This window comes from Rhipicephalus sanguineus, chromosome 3, assembly GCF_013339695.2.
Source record: "Rhipicephalus sanguineus isolate Rsan-2018 chromosome 3, BIME_Rsan_1.4, whole genome shotgun sequence".
Taxonomy (NCBI): Eukaryota; Metazoa; Arthropoda; class Arachnida; order Ixodida; family Ixodidae; genus Rhipicephalus; species Rhipicephalus sanguineus.
This window is the reverse complement of record NC_051178.1, coordinates 53,311,475-53,324,605: the sequence shown is the minus strand read 5'-3', so window position 1 is coordinate 53,324,605 and position 13,131 is coordinate 53,311,475. Positions and strand designations below refer to the sequence as shown.

The following is a 13,131-nucleotide window of genomic DNA, read 5'->3' as shown; positions in this document are numbered from 1 at the left end:
CATTTTGAAAAAGAATTACCCCTCTCCAGGTTCTGTGCAGTCTCTTCGGCCCGCGAAGTGACGTCTTTTGCGCATGGGCAAATTTACGTACACTGTTAAAAATTCTGCCCCTTGTTTACGTAAAAAGCTGAAGGTAAAAAGTTGCCGATCACTTTTCCGATTCCCAAATAGGGCGATTTCCGTAAACGGAGTCTCCCTAGAAATGTTGTACGTATTGTCTCCTAGACACATTGTACGTAATGTCTTTTAGGAATGTTGTACGTATTGTCATTGTCTCCTAGAAACATTGTACGTAATGTCCTCTTAGGAATGTCGTACGTTATGTCTCGAAGAAACGTACGTTGTACGTGATGTCACCTTAGGATTGTCATACGTAATGTGTCCTGGAAATGTACGTAATGTCTCTGAAAATGTTGCATGTAATGACTTGGAAATTTCGCACTACTGAGGAATATGAAATGTGCCAAATAGCGCACTTTGTTGCTTTACAGTCACCAAAGTGCACAACTTGACACCACACTGTACTTAAAAAGTTGTAATAATGGATGCCGTGTGGTGAAGAAAGTTTCGGTGCTTTACATGCATTTACCGCAATGGTTATCAACTGATGCAAGTGGCAGCTGCTACTTTGCTGCGAAGAAGTTGTGAGAGAGAGGAAAAATGCATTATGCAGTGATCGAGACGGAAATTTCCACTGGATGTTGAACACAACAGTCACAAAGAGATGCATGTACATATTGCCCCTGTTGAAACAAATGCCAGGCTACAAGTGTGCTACTTCAGTGAAAATTGAAGTGTTCTGGCACCACATACAAATTAATCGTACATAGTTTGGCTGTTTGAAGTCTAGGGTCTGACAACAGCTCGCCTGGTCGGGATGAAACTTTGGTGAAAACATTGTTGGACGCCAATCACAAAAAGTCTGGCAATCCCAAGAACAGATATTGCTGTTCAACTTGAACAAGTAATTTGGCAGGGCAAATATAATGGCACTTGTAGCCTAATATATGTTACAACAGGGGCAACATGTGCATGCATGTCTTTTCTCATGACTGCTGCATATAACATCCTGTGGAAATTTTTGTCATTATTACTGCTTAACCTGTGTATCCTCTCTCTAACAACTTCTTCGCAGCAAAGTAGAAGCTGCCACTGGCATCAGTCAATAATCACTGCGGTAGCTGCATGTAAAGCACCATAATTTTCTTCACCACAGAACACCCATTATTACAACTTTTTAAGTACAGTGTGGGGTCAACTTCTGTGCATTGGTGACTGGAAAGCAACAAAATGCACTATTTGGCACATATATTTCTCAGCAAATGCAGAATTCAGTGTTTCCCACAAAGTGTGGGACAGCACATAGCTGTGGCAGGAAGCATGCATACATACTACTTCTTGCCAAGTAAACAGTGAACATCCAGCTGCTCTGAACGCATAAGATGGGGTTTATTCTGCCAAACTGTACGAGTATACTGTTCGCATTCCGGCTCATCTGAAAAGAGAAGAAAAAAAAATATATGAGGACACTTGAACCAAAAAAGAAGGCAATCTGTGCCGAAACTGAATTTTGCATCTACCTTGCAAAAACAAATGAGCCACACAGCAGCAGGTTTTTAATTTTGATGCATCCACAGCCCGCCCAAACTCATAAAAAAAGAAAAGGGCATGTGTACCCTAAACCCCTGCATGATTGAATAAATGTAGTGTTCACAGTAAAAAATCCAAATAACTTCTGTGCAGACGACATTAAAGACATGAGGGGAGACGTTAAGTTCAGTTGAAATGCTAGATTACCATGTTGAGATAAGACGTGTAACTGTTCAAGCAAAGGGTGCTCTTGAAAGCAAGAAAACAAAGCAAAAGTGAAAATCAGATTTTGCGCACTAGCTGTCGGACACGTGCTATGGCCGTGAACAGATTCGAACTGAGGCCGGCTGAGAAGGAGTGTCGGTTTTTGTCAAAAATGCCAAATTAAAAGAGCTAAAGAGGAGATAAAAACACGTTTTGTGACATTTAGCCTTTCTGCGTAAAACGAGGCACATGCAACATGAAATAAGCAAATCAAAATGTACGCAATGAGCTACTCCAAAGGTGCGCTTGTGAAACAAAGTTTCAGTTACCGCTCCCACATCACGCCAAGTAGTTTCAGGTGGACAGTGTTGCGAATTGTCCTTGGCTGTGGTGTTTTCACAAGTTAACTCGAAATGTAAAATGAGTGAGTGTCATAGGCAGCATCAACAGCCCAAGGCATTCGCTCAAAGGCAGGCACATCGATGCTGCCCAACTTTCTCTCACAGCTTAATGTGTTACACAATATTAAACACTTTCCATTTGGAGTTCATAAGTAACGCACGTCCCTGCTCGTCGGGATCCAGAAACTCAACACCTGACAATGGAATCGAGGTCGCAGATGCTCCTGTTTATCATAATGGGGACGTAGCTTTGCTCTCTACTTGCTTATTCCTTGCATTGTTGGAGTATGCAGCAAAGCTAGCTACACAACCTTTCAGGAGCATTTTACATTTTGTGGCACTGACGTTGATATTCTGTCCTGCTTCCAAGCAACAGTTTGTCTCATTCAGAGTAACTTGATCAAACCGAGCACTCGATCGAAACGACCGCTAACAAAATAAACTACACCTCCAGCTTGTTCTCGCTCTCGGCTTTTTTCTGTTCCTGGCGACCCCGAGCTCGGATGCTTAGTAATGCAGCAAACGTGGCAAAGCACCTAGCACCGAGAATGAGGCAGCCTCTTACACTGCGGAAAGTATGCTGTTGCAGCAATGAGAGAAATTAATGAAGAGTGATTTGGTCAACTTAAGCAATTTTCTTTGCTAATACTGTCTGCCCTCTTGTATATTGTCTGGTTACATAGCCACAGCAAATAGCACCATGTATGTGCTTTCCTGCTGATGTCAATATGACAACCTGCAGTCTGCTGACATACACAGAGTCATTCATGAAAGAGGGTATGCGAGAGTGTGGCCGACGCTCAGTGACAGCTGACTAGAATGCACAGTTTGCTGCATGAGAAAGCACATCTGCTCAAGCTGTCGGCTACTGGGGGTCAAAATAAGCAGGCATGGCCAGGAGGCGAATGCATGCCAGACCACCGCCTACAGCTGGTAGAACAGTCTCTAGCTAACATAGGGCTCTTATGTTCCTTTTCACAAAGCAAAGCATCCCCTCATATTATGAACAATAGACGGGGTGGCACTGGTGCCCCTTGTTTATACAAAGAGATACGAGGAAGCATGCAAGCGAAAAAGAATTAGGAATAAGGAATGTAAATTTGACAACACAATTCTGCAAATATTGTTAGTATATCTGAAAATTGCTTTCACTTATCATAAAGGTTGTCTTGTTCTGTGTGAAAACAAGTGCTTCAACATTCCTTCAATAAAAATGTTTATGATGGATCTCCTCAGACTGACCATTTCAGGCTTGTTAACCTATATATTCAGCACACCCTTATTGAATATCAGGCCCTACACACGCAACCAAATATAGCAGGGATTACACGCTCATCAGCAAGTAACACCAGCAAAAAAGTTAACTTACATCTTCAGTGATTCAGTGCAATCGCTGTATCAGTTTCATTATCTTGCTGTCTGCAGCTGTCCTTGACTTGCGTCCATTTCCACATTTGCTGCCTCGCATCGGGTTGATATTGAACATCTCCCTGGAAGGCACAAAAATATGTCGTCTGGATATTCTGTTTGTTCCATAATACAATTATGAAGTCATTATCACATTTGTTCCTGCTTTCGAAACATCACAAGGATGTTTTATTTATAAGGAACTTTTTAATCCTCTTAAGCTGTGATTAATACAGAGCCAATTGCCATGTGGCTTCAATGTTTTTTGGTTGACCCACCAGAATTCTTGAATAAAGTAAAAGTAAACAATATGAATATTACGTCAAGGAATTCACCACGCAATTTTAAAATACAACAGTTCACTTGTGTGTACCTTTAACCTAGCTCTCATGTCTGTAGCTTTTCCAACATTTACCCTTTGCAGTTGTCGTCACTGCCATCAGCATGCACAGTGTGGTAACATATAAACATGAAAATTCAAAGATAGCACAAAGTTTATTTCACATCAGGATTAGTAAATGCACTCACGAGAGATATTTTTCTCTTTCTTAGTAATCTTGCAATTTTAATACTATTCAATGAATTGCCCTTGATATCACAGTACTGAACACTGTTCATTTCCAGGCATTGAATCTATCCATCTCATGCCTTTGTCTTACATGAACATAATATTTCTATGTCCCTTGTCTTGCTCTAAACAATTACATGTTACTTAATGTGCAACATAATCCGTTCATTCATGCCTGTGCAGAGACATATACGATGTTCACATATGTACAAACATCTAACTGCCATGTGGGCATAAGTCAGAATGCACTTTACATTCTGTGGTACCTTTGAAGTACTTCTGAAACCAAATGACTCATTAAAATGTGACTGAAAAACAAAAAGGAAAGCACAGAACAAATGTCCAAGTAAAACAAGAAATGTAGTGTCATGCTAACCCTAGCTATGATACAAAATGAAGGCCTGAATGCTGTCATTACACAGTAACACTCAGGCTTCTAGGAATAATGTTTTTGCAGTATGCTAATGAAGACAATGGTGCTTAATGAATGCAACCCTGGTTTCCCTGACATCTTAAAAAAGCACACAAAATCATTTGTCAAATCTGAAGCACTACTTATGTGAGGCCCTTCAAAATAAAATTGACACCTCAGAGCAGAGAAAACTGAAGATGATCTCTTTTGCATTCACCCTTGACACTTCTACGTCTTGCATATGCAGAAAAGATCACACAGTGCATAGAGGCCCTTGGCAATAAGATCTGATGATACGGAGTATTTATGTTTCACTGAATCTTATCACTAATGTTAGCTTTTCAATTAATGTAGTTCATAATTACAACTAAAGTGAGGCTTTACTTGGCCACCTACCCCCAAAGCAAAGGACTCTCCAGAAAATTAAACTTTAGCCCTTTGACACGCTATGTACACAATTGTGTGCACCACTTATTTTTGCCATTGGTAACGACTAGGCCTAATAGAGAGCAAGATACCTGGGAAGTAAGCAGCGCGAAAAGCAAGACAACGCACACAGGGAGGAATGACAATAAGAAGCGCTGATCAAGATACGTTGAACAAGATACGTTGAGCTTTGGATCAAATGAACCTGCTGCATAATAAATTTGTGTTCATTTAACTTCATTTTGCAGTGTACTGTTGTATATTATCAGTTTGCTGAAGGCACTACACTGTTCAACGAGTCGTTCGAAGTGCTCCTTCCTGCGAGCCGTGCCAAAAGTATAATTTTTCTTCACTCCAAATGAACATACACAAAAACAAATTTGCACTATATTTTTGGCGTAAGATTTCATTCTATTAATGTAAGAACGTAGCATGAATGACTTTACAATAAATAGATATTTATTACAATTGAATTATAATTACTATAACACACATAAATTAATGCATTATGACATTATTTTTGTTGCAATAGAATATCGAGTGCCTTGAAATGATGTATTAATTTGACGCATTTACAGACAGTTTTCCATTGGTGGCGTCTGAAAGGTTTAGAGAAAAGGGAAATATTTCACCCTGTTTCTGTACAACACAACAATACGAATAGAACCAATGCAGTGATAAAGTTGGCTAATGAACAAAAATTATTTGCAGTCAAAATGTTATGAACAGCAGATATTTAAGACTTCGGCAACTACTGAAGCTTGCAATTATGCACTACCAAGAACAAAAATCCACAGAAGTTCAGATGACCTTCTGCTTTAAACACTGTGCTTCACGAGGAGGGAGCTTGCATTATGTATAGTTCAGTAGAAAAGTTTTTCAAGTGCTTTATAAAGAATAGAACTGCACGCTGAAAAGAAGTTAGTTGGACGGCTTGATGGGAAAAACATTTTAACTTGTTTCATTCGTTCTGAGCATCCTACTTCACCAAGGAAGGTGTGAAAAATATGATAAAAAAGCAAGTGAAAAAGGCATCTCAATGACAGACAGTGACACAAGAAATCAGATTCTATTGAGACATTTTTTGCCCATCTTTGAGTGCCGGTTCCTCATGAAAGTGCAGTCGGCTGTAGCCATTAGCAAGACATAGCTTCAGGTATGCTTTTGCCCATTTCTCTTTACTAATGCAGCTACTGATATCATATATCCTTAGAAAAAATTGAAATGCACTATCAGCAACGTTGCTGTGTTCACGAGCTCATCAGAAGAGAAGCTGATGTCATTCAAAGATGACAAGAGAGCGACAGGAATGGTTCAAGTGATCACAGGAGCAACTTGTAAGCAGCACAAAGCATGTGACTGGAAGTCTGAGATTTCCATTGTAGAGGCTGTAACGAAGCATAAAAGCCTTGGCTCTTCATTTGAGCTCAAGGTATAAATGGTGAGTCTCCTTCAGATGAGATTTCTTTTGGGTGCATGTCACATCACGCTGATCCAACCGGCCACATTCTCTGTGACCCAGAACAGCAGGAAGTGTGCCCAACTGCACGACTGTTTGCAAATAGCTGTGAAGGTGCAAACTATGCTGCAGGCAAGTTGCAAAATTGTGTGTTTGAACAATATCACAAGCACTTGCTATTACTCTTTCCTGTCTTGGTGTTCCTCACATATAGTGTCATAAGTTTCTCAGTTGGATGAGTAAAATAGCGCACACTTAGACAGGGACAGAGTAAGCAACATGACACAAGCGCTAACAACAATTGTTTATTTGAAATAGCAGAGGAAGGCTTATGTAAAGAAACAGGTGAAGTGAGTGCGCGTGTCACGCAGGCATGACTGCAAGCCATCTGAAATCGGTACAAAGGAATACAAGTTCCTTTTCGGGGGCAAACTAATATAAGGCGTTCTAACACATCGTGTGCCTAACCACTGAATCATTTCGGCTTCAATTATCTCACGGACTAACTTTTTACTTTTGACAATCACATGAACTTTATCGAATTCCTGCTGACATCCACATGTCGCACTGCATAGCTAGAAGACCGTCTTTGTGCTTTTCTTGATTGCCACGGTGCTCTCTGAAATTATTATTAAGGTGGAATATCTCACTTGAAAAGGATCATTACACTGCAGCAGATTTAGTTTTTCTAGCAAGGATCTAGAAATCGATTTTTGCCATGCTGCTTTCTCAGATATAATATCACGCATAAGGCATTCAGACTTTTGTGTCTTTGCGATAAAGAACAGGTCACTTACTGGAAGCTGGTTATCTGAGTAATCAACAGGTAGCAGTGGTCGAAATTTTACTTCACGAAGTATCTGCCCGCACCATCGAGTGCATTGTTGTGTAGCGCTTTACATGCATGATATTGTGCATAATCTCAAGAAGATTGCTGGTTGCGTTGATGTATCTGTTGTGTTTAGCGCCCCTCAAAAACCTTTCAGCCTTTGCAATAGTAGTGTTCCTAGGAAGGAGCTACTAGCGACATGCTCAAAGAAACATAGATGTACGTTTGTTAGATGCATTGATCATGCTGCGTATCGGATCCCACTGCATTATGGAATGTTCTACACTAGCCAGTCCGCTAGATGCCTTAACGATCGTTTGAGAGAACACCGTTGCAATGTACAAAAGCACAAAAACGGTCATCTAGCTATGCAACTGTAGTATGTGTGAATGTCAGCCTGAATTTGATGAAGTTGACGTGATTGTGAACAGTACAGAAAATGCAGTCCGTGAGATAATAGAAGCCAAAATGATTGAGAAGTTAGGCACACGGTGTGTTAGCATGCCTTTTGTTAGCTTGCCCGTAAAGGAACTACCGATCCTTTGTGCCGATTTCAGATCGTTTGCAGTCATGCCTGTGTGACATGCGCACTCACCTCACACATTTCTGCACACAAGTCTTTCTCTGCTATTTCAAATATTCATCTGTTGATAGCGCTTGTGTCATGCTGCTTACTCTGTCTAAGTGTGCGCTATTTTACTCGCATTACGTACCAACAAGCCCAAGCTACTCTTCTCGAACTGCCCATTTGTAGAGAAGGAAACCAATGCCTACCACTTAATATGGGCTTGTCCAGACCAGAGGAACAATGCTCCCATCTTTCACAGCAAGCTGTCCACTGCTTCAGTTCCTTGAACAGTCAGTCTATGCTGGGTACATGCATTACAGATGCCACAAAACATTCCATAACCTGCACACAATAGAGGCCTTACAGTACACAAGTAGTACATATAAAACATGATGGCTTAACAAGGGTATCTGTTGATACACCAAGAGTGTCCATGAATGATGAGCTTAGGTTGCATTAAGAGCAAATATTAGTGGAGTAATGGATTTTTGCAGACAATTTTAATTATGCATTACATCTCAAGCTTTCCCACACTCGCGTACTAAAAAGTAGTGAAGAATACAGTTTGCTGAATAAGCAACTTGCACAGAAAACTCCATCAGCACTCTCATCACAATAATAAATAGATCAGTGTATGCTCTATGTACACAATGTATGCTAACGAGCCACGCTTATTGTACGACACCATGAATGTGAAGATTTCGAAGATAGCTGAAGACTTAGTAGAAGTGTAAGAACAACAGAGGGGACAGCAAAGATTGAGCACTGTGTTGGCTTTTCTGTCTCCTCTGCTGCTCTTGCACGGTTTTAAATCTTGGGTATGTTTTGCCAACAAGCCCAGTCTTGAACTCTTCAAAAAAAACTGTTGCACTAAAGTCAATTCATATGCAGGGCTCGTCCTGTGCCCTACAAGTGTCTGTTCAATTCAATAAGCCCTTAATTCACTACGTTTCTTTCGTCCTTCCATAGCTAGGGTCTCGTCCCGGTAGACTTGATGGCTTCAGGTAGCATGCAAGGGTTCATTGGCCTGCTGCCAGCTCGTAAAGAGTTCTACAAGACGCCAGGATGGCCAAAATAGCACTAGCATGTACTGTTGGGATTACACACTGAGGTGCTCAATGGGATGCATGGGACAATGACCGCTGTAGCAGCTCCATTGGAGCATCAGACGCCCTATCCAAATGTTACAGATTCAGTCCCTGGCAGGAGCAAGGTGTCTTTTTTGTTGACTTTAATTCCTTTCAATTTATGTAAAAGTTACCACACTACATGTTAAAAACTAAAATAATCTCCCCTATGCCTTCCTTGGCTTCATTGTCTGTTCGCTTTAGTAGGTTGTGTCTAACCAGAAAAACTAGCCCCTGATCCATTCCCCTTGTTTCGTCTGTTCAATTTCGTAGTGCTTGGCACGCCACAAAATCAGTATAACCACACTGTCCAGAATTCTGTGATCAGAAAACATGTAAACATATCAGAAATGATATTCTTCAATTAATAACTGCATAACCTAAAGGAGCACTGTCATCACTTTCCCTGATTGATACATCTTGGTTGTGAATACTGCAAATAATGCCCCACTTCTGGCTTCATGCTTTTTTAGCAAAGTACAAAGGAAAGCGAAAACTACGGTACCACGAGATCAAGTAATGTTCTTGATACACCATCACGTCCCAAGCCATTTGTGATAAGAAGCTTTTGCAATGGTGCTACTCCACTATTAAAAGAATTGGTATTAGAGAGAACATGTTTGGTTCATCAAACAAATATATAGGACTACTAATTGACACGTTTCCTCCCAGGCAAGCACAGCAACAAGCAGAGCATACGCTACCTTAATAAGCTTAGTTGGACTGACACACACGTCTGTCAATTTTATTTTATATATACATGCTGTACTACTTCCAATTAAGCCTGCATGTATATGCACACCTACTGTTACTAGCAACACGAAACATGATTCAGTCAAATGCATTGCCTTCTTGTAAGTTTTCTGCAGAACTAAATCAATGTTCTCAAACATATGGCCCGTATATCTCTAGCCAGCGGCCCAGCCTGCATATGGCTGTCTTTGTCCCATATTTCCTTTCATTTATTTAATAAATACGTTCGTGAACAACTCGGGCGAGACAGATCTAAGCATTTTTTCGTAAGGCACCCCATGTGGTTACCATACACTTAAACATAACCGTGAAATAAAAACTCGATACTTCACTATCGGCGTATCGATTTCGGTCCTTTTATAGACTATTTTACTACTAGTTTTTGGTGCTAGTTTAGCTTTACTACTTTTACTACTAGTTTTTGGTGCAATAGACTATTTTACTACTAGTTTTTGGTGCCGACGTATAGGGCTGTTAACTTTGCTGTTTTGTATCTTGAACAACTAAACAAACAGTGCTACAGTACAACGCGTGCGCATGAAAACGGTTTGGTTGGTGCATTCGAGGTTACGTGACCTTGTTAATTCACGTCGCTATATAAAAAAAAACTGATTTAACAGCATTTGTGGCGCGCCCATGTGTCTTATGTAAAACCGTCTATGTATCAGTGTCGATATGTTTCTCAAAACCTGACATCAAATCCCCCTTAGAAATGACAAATATAGTTAAACATGCTATCGGAGAGTAGATGAAGAAGACGAGAACGAGGTGCACTTCCTCGCGAGCGGCTCGGTGAACTGTTTTTCGCTCCGAGCTGTACATCTGCATTCATTTTCCATTCTGTAAATAAACGCGGTCCATCGTCACAATTGTGGTGCAGGTGCAGGGTATACTTTTGTGAAAAGCCGTACGTCCAGCGACCGACCTCACCTCCGTCGGCGAGGCCCGCTTTCCAGGTGGTAGAGATGAAAGGCGAGGCCGGTAAGATGATGACCGAGGCTGATGCGTGGTAGGCAGATCAAGCTGCGCACAGGCACCAGCGGGTCACTCTGATGTTCGGCCTGTAGGCGTGCCGCTCGGAAGTTGGGTTCGTGGGCCATTCTGTAAATAAACGCGTTCCATCGTCAACAATATGGTATATGGGAAAGGCCGTCTTTGAAATGGCAACGTTAGTTGACAATTTATTTCACGCACCTCCCCCCTCCCCATCTTTCCCTCCCTCAGTTTTTCACTGTCCCTGCCCTTGCGGGACACTAAAAAATTTCGCGACTGCGGCGCTGCAGCTGAAGCGAGTTTGAGACCCCTGAAATAAGTGCTACGCGCCCCAACCTTTGCGCAGCCAGGCTGAAATACTCACTATAGAAGAATTATGCTATTTGTGATGGACTAAGCGAGCGCAGCACAGTAGATGGTGACGCAACCAGCTATACATACGCTTCTGAGCAGCTTGACAAGCGTTTTGTGTCTATCTGCGTCCCCATCTACTGCATTGTAGTTGATTTGCACGTTAGTTCATTATTACCGTTGCATTTTATTCACAGAAAATGTACGAGGCGACCAGTGCGTTTAAAAGCAGGCGAATATTTATGGCGGCAGGCGATTGAACAATCGCTTCAAGCGATGATCTCGCGATAATATTAACATTTGGGGTTTTACGTGCCAAAACCACGATATGATTGTGAGACACGCCGTAGCGGAGGGGCTCCGGAAATTTTGGGAATCTGGTTTTCTTTAACGTGCACTGACATCGCACAACACCAGGCTTAAATGACACAAATAGAGCAACTACTAGAAGTGTATAACAAAACATAACAGAAAAGCAGATACTACCTGTAGCACAATCCATACTTGCCGATCAGACAACTTTTCTCGTACATCATCACTGCTGTGTGAACACGCCACCCGGACTGCCTTACCTGCATAAATGTCGTCACACAATAAGATCACATAGTTACGTAATTTGGTGACTTAAACTCACCTACGCATCCGCTGAGGCGCACGCTTGTGCTTTACAGTCGCCGTCGTCGTCAGACAAGGCACTGGGCCGTGGGCTGTCTAAGTAGATGCACTCGATTGAATCACGCAATAAACGTGCATAATCTCGAAACGTGGAAAGCACGCCGATCACGCAGCGCTGAGCGCGCAGACAAAGACACCAGCCCGTTGAGGCTACGGCGACACACCACAGAACACCAACACATCATCTTGACACACCTTTGGCCGCACATTCCATCCCACACGCGATATACTGCCAGTCGACGACTGACAACGATGATTGGCACACATAATAACAATAAACACCGCAAATATAGAAGCGCGGAACGAACTTCTCACGGCACCACCTTCGATTCCCCACGCCGGTACATTTTTTTATCGTGCTGAACGTGGTTCCGCTCGCGTGGTTTTGGTTTGAAGTGATTGGCTCTCGCGCGGCGGGTGATTTGAATTTCTTTGCGTTATGTCTCTAATTATCAACTGACAGCAATGAACACCCCACGTAATATCAACAAACATTATAAGTATACAAGCACGGAGTAATCTTATGGTGGCAGGATTTTTTTGTCGGAAATTGTTTTTTTGTGTGTGTGGTCCCGCAGGCACGTCTTTGGTTTGACGTGATTGGCTCGAGAGAAGGCGGGTGATTTGAACTGAGTTACGGAGTGAACACTTCTCCTTGCGTTGTCAGTTCTCGCTCTTCCCCCTGCTTTATCGTACTCTTTCGGTACATTGTTGACCTTGTCCGCGTGCCCTGTGCGACGCTTCAGGACGCGCTGCATCTCGCAGGCTGTCACGATCGTCGCCGCTCTGCCCTCGCTACGTTACTCTGCTTCCTTCATGACACGAGCCTAGTATAGCGGCTTCGAAACGCGCCAAGAACACACTCACACATCCACACAAAACGTCCTGTGTGACTCGCGCGCCGCACGTCTTGCACTTGCGCGAGGGGAGCGGGTGCCCTGATCGCGCAACGCCTCTTTTGCAAGTTCACGGTGATCCACAACAGCGGCTGCGATCTCGCCTTCCAGTGGGTGCCATCCCACGCTGGCGTATAGGGCAACGAGGCGGCCGACGTCCTCCTCAACATAGGCGTGCGCAGTGTTCTCCATCAGGGGGGGGGAGGCGAAGGTTTATCGCAGCGCCCCCCCCCTTGTAAGTCAATGGACGAGACAGAGTTTGCGCCCCCTCCCCTCTTAGGTGACTATGGGGGTCAATGTATTCGGCAGATTTCGCGCCTCCCATCTTAGTTTATTAGGGGGGGGCGCCCCCCCTGTGCGCACGCCTATGCTCGCCAAGGAGGGCCACGATCCCCGCACGCCTGTCACCTCCTTCGTGCGTGTCAGCGATGTGGCTCGCCTCATCATTGCGCGTCACGTGCGCTCTCTGCAC

General features: G+C 42.8%; 1 long non-coding RNA gene across 1 annotated transcript; it reads right to left on the bottom strand.

The window, feature by feature from the left end:
* Positions 1-978: 978 nt before the first annotated feature.
* On the bottom strand, positions 979-8,161 carry LOC119384922 (uncharacterized). The gene is made up of 3 exons (XR_005181988.2): positions 8,071-8,161; positions 3,565-3,685; positions 979-1,495 (listed from the first exon to the last, which is right to left on the bottom strand). It is a non-coding gene; the product is annotated as an uncharacterized LOC119384922 (long non-coding RNA).
* Positions 8,162-13,131: the final 4,970 nt, after the last annotated feature.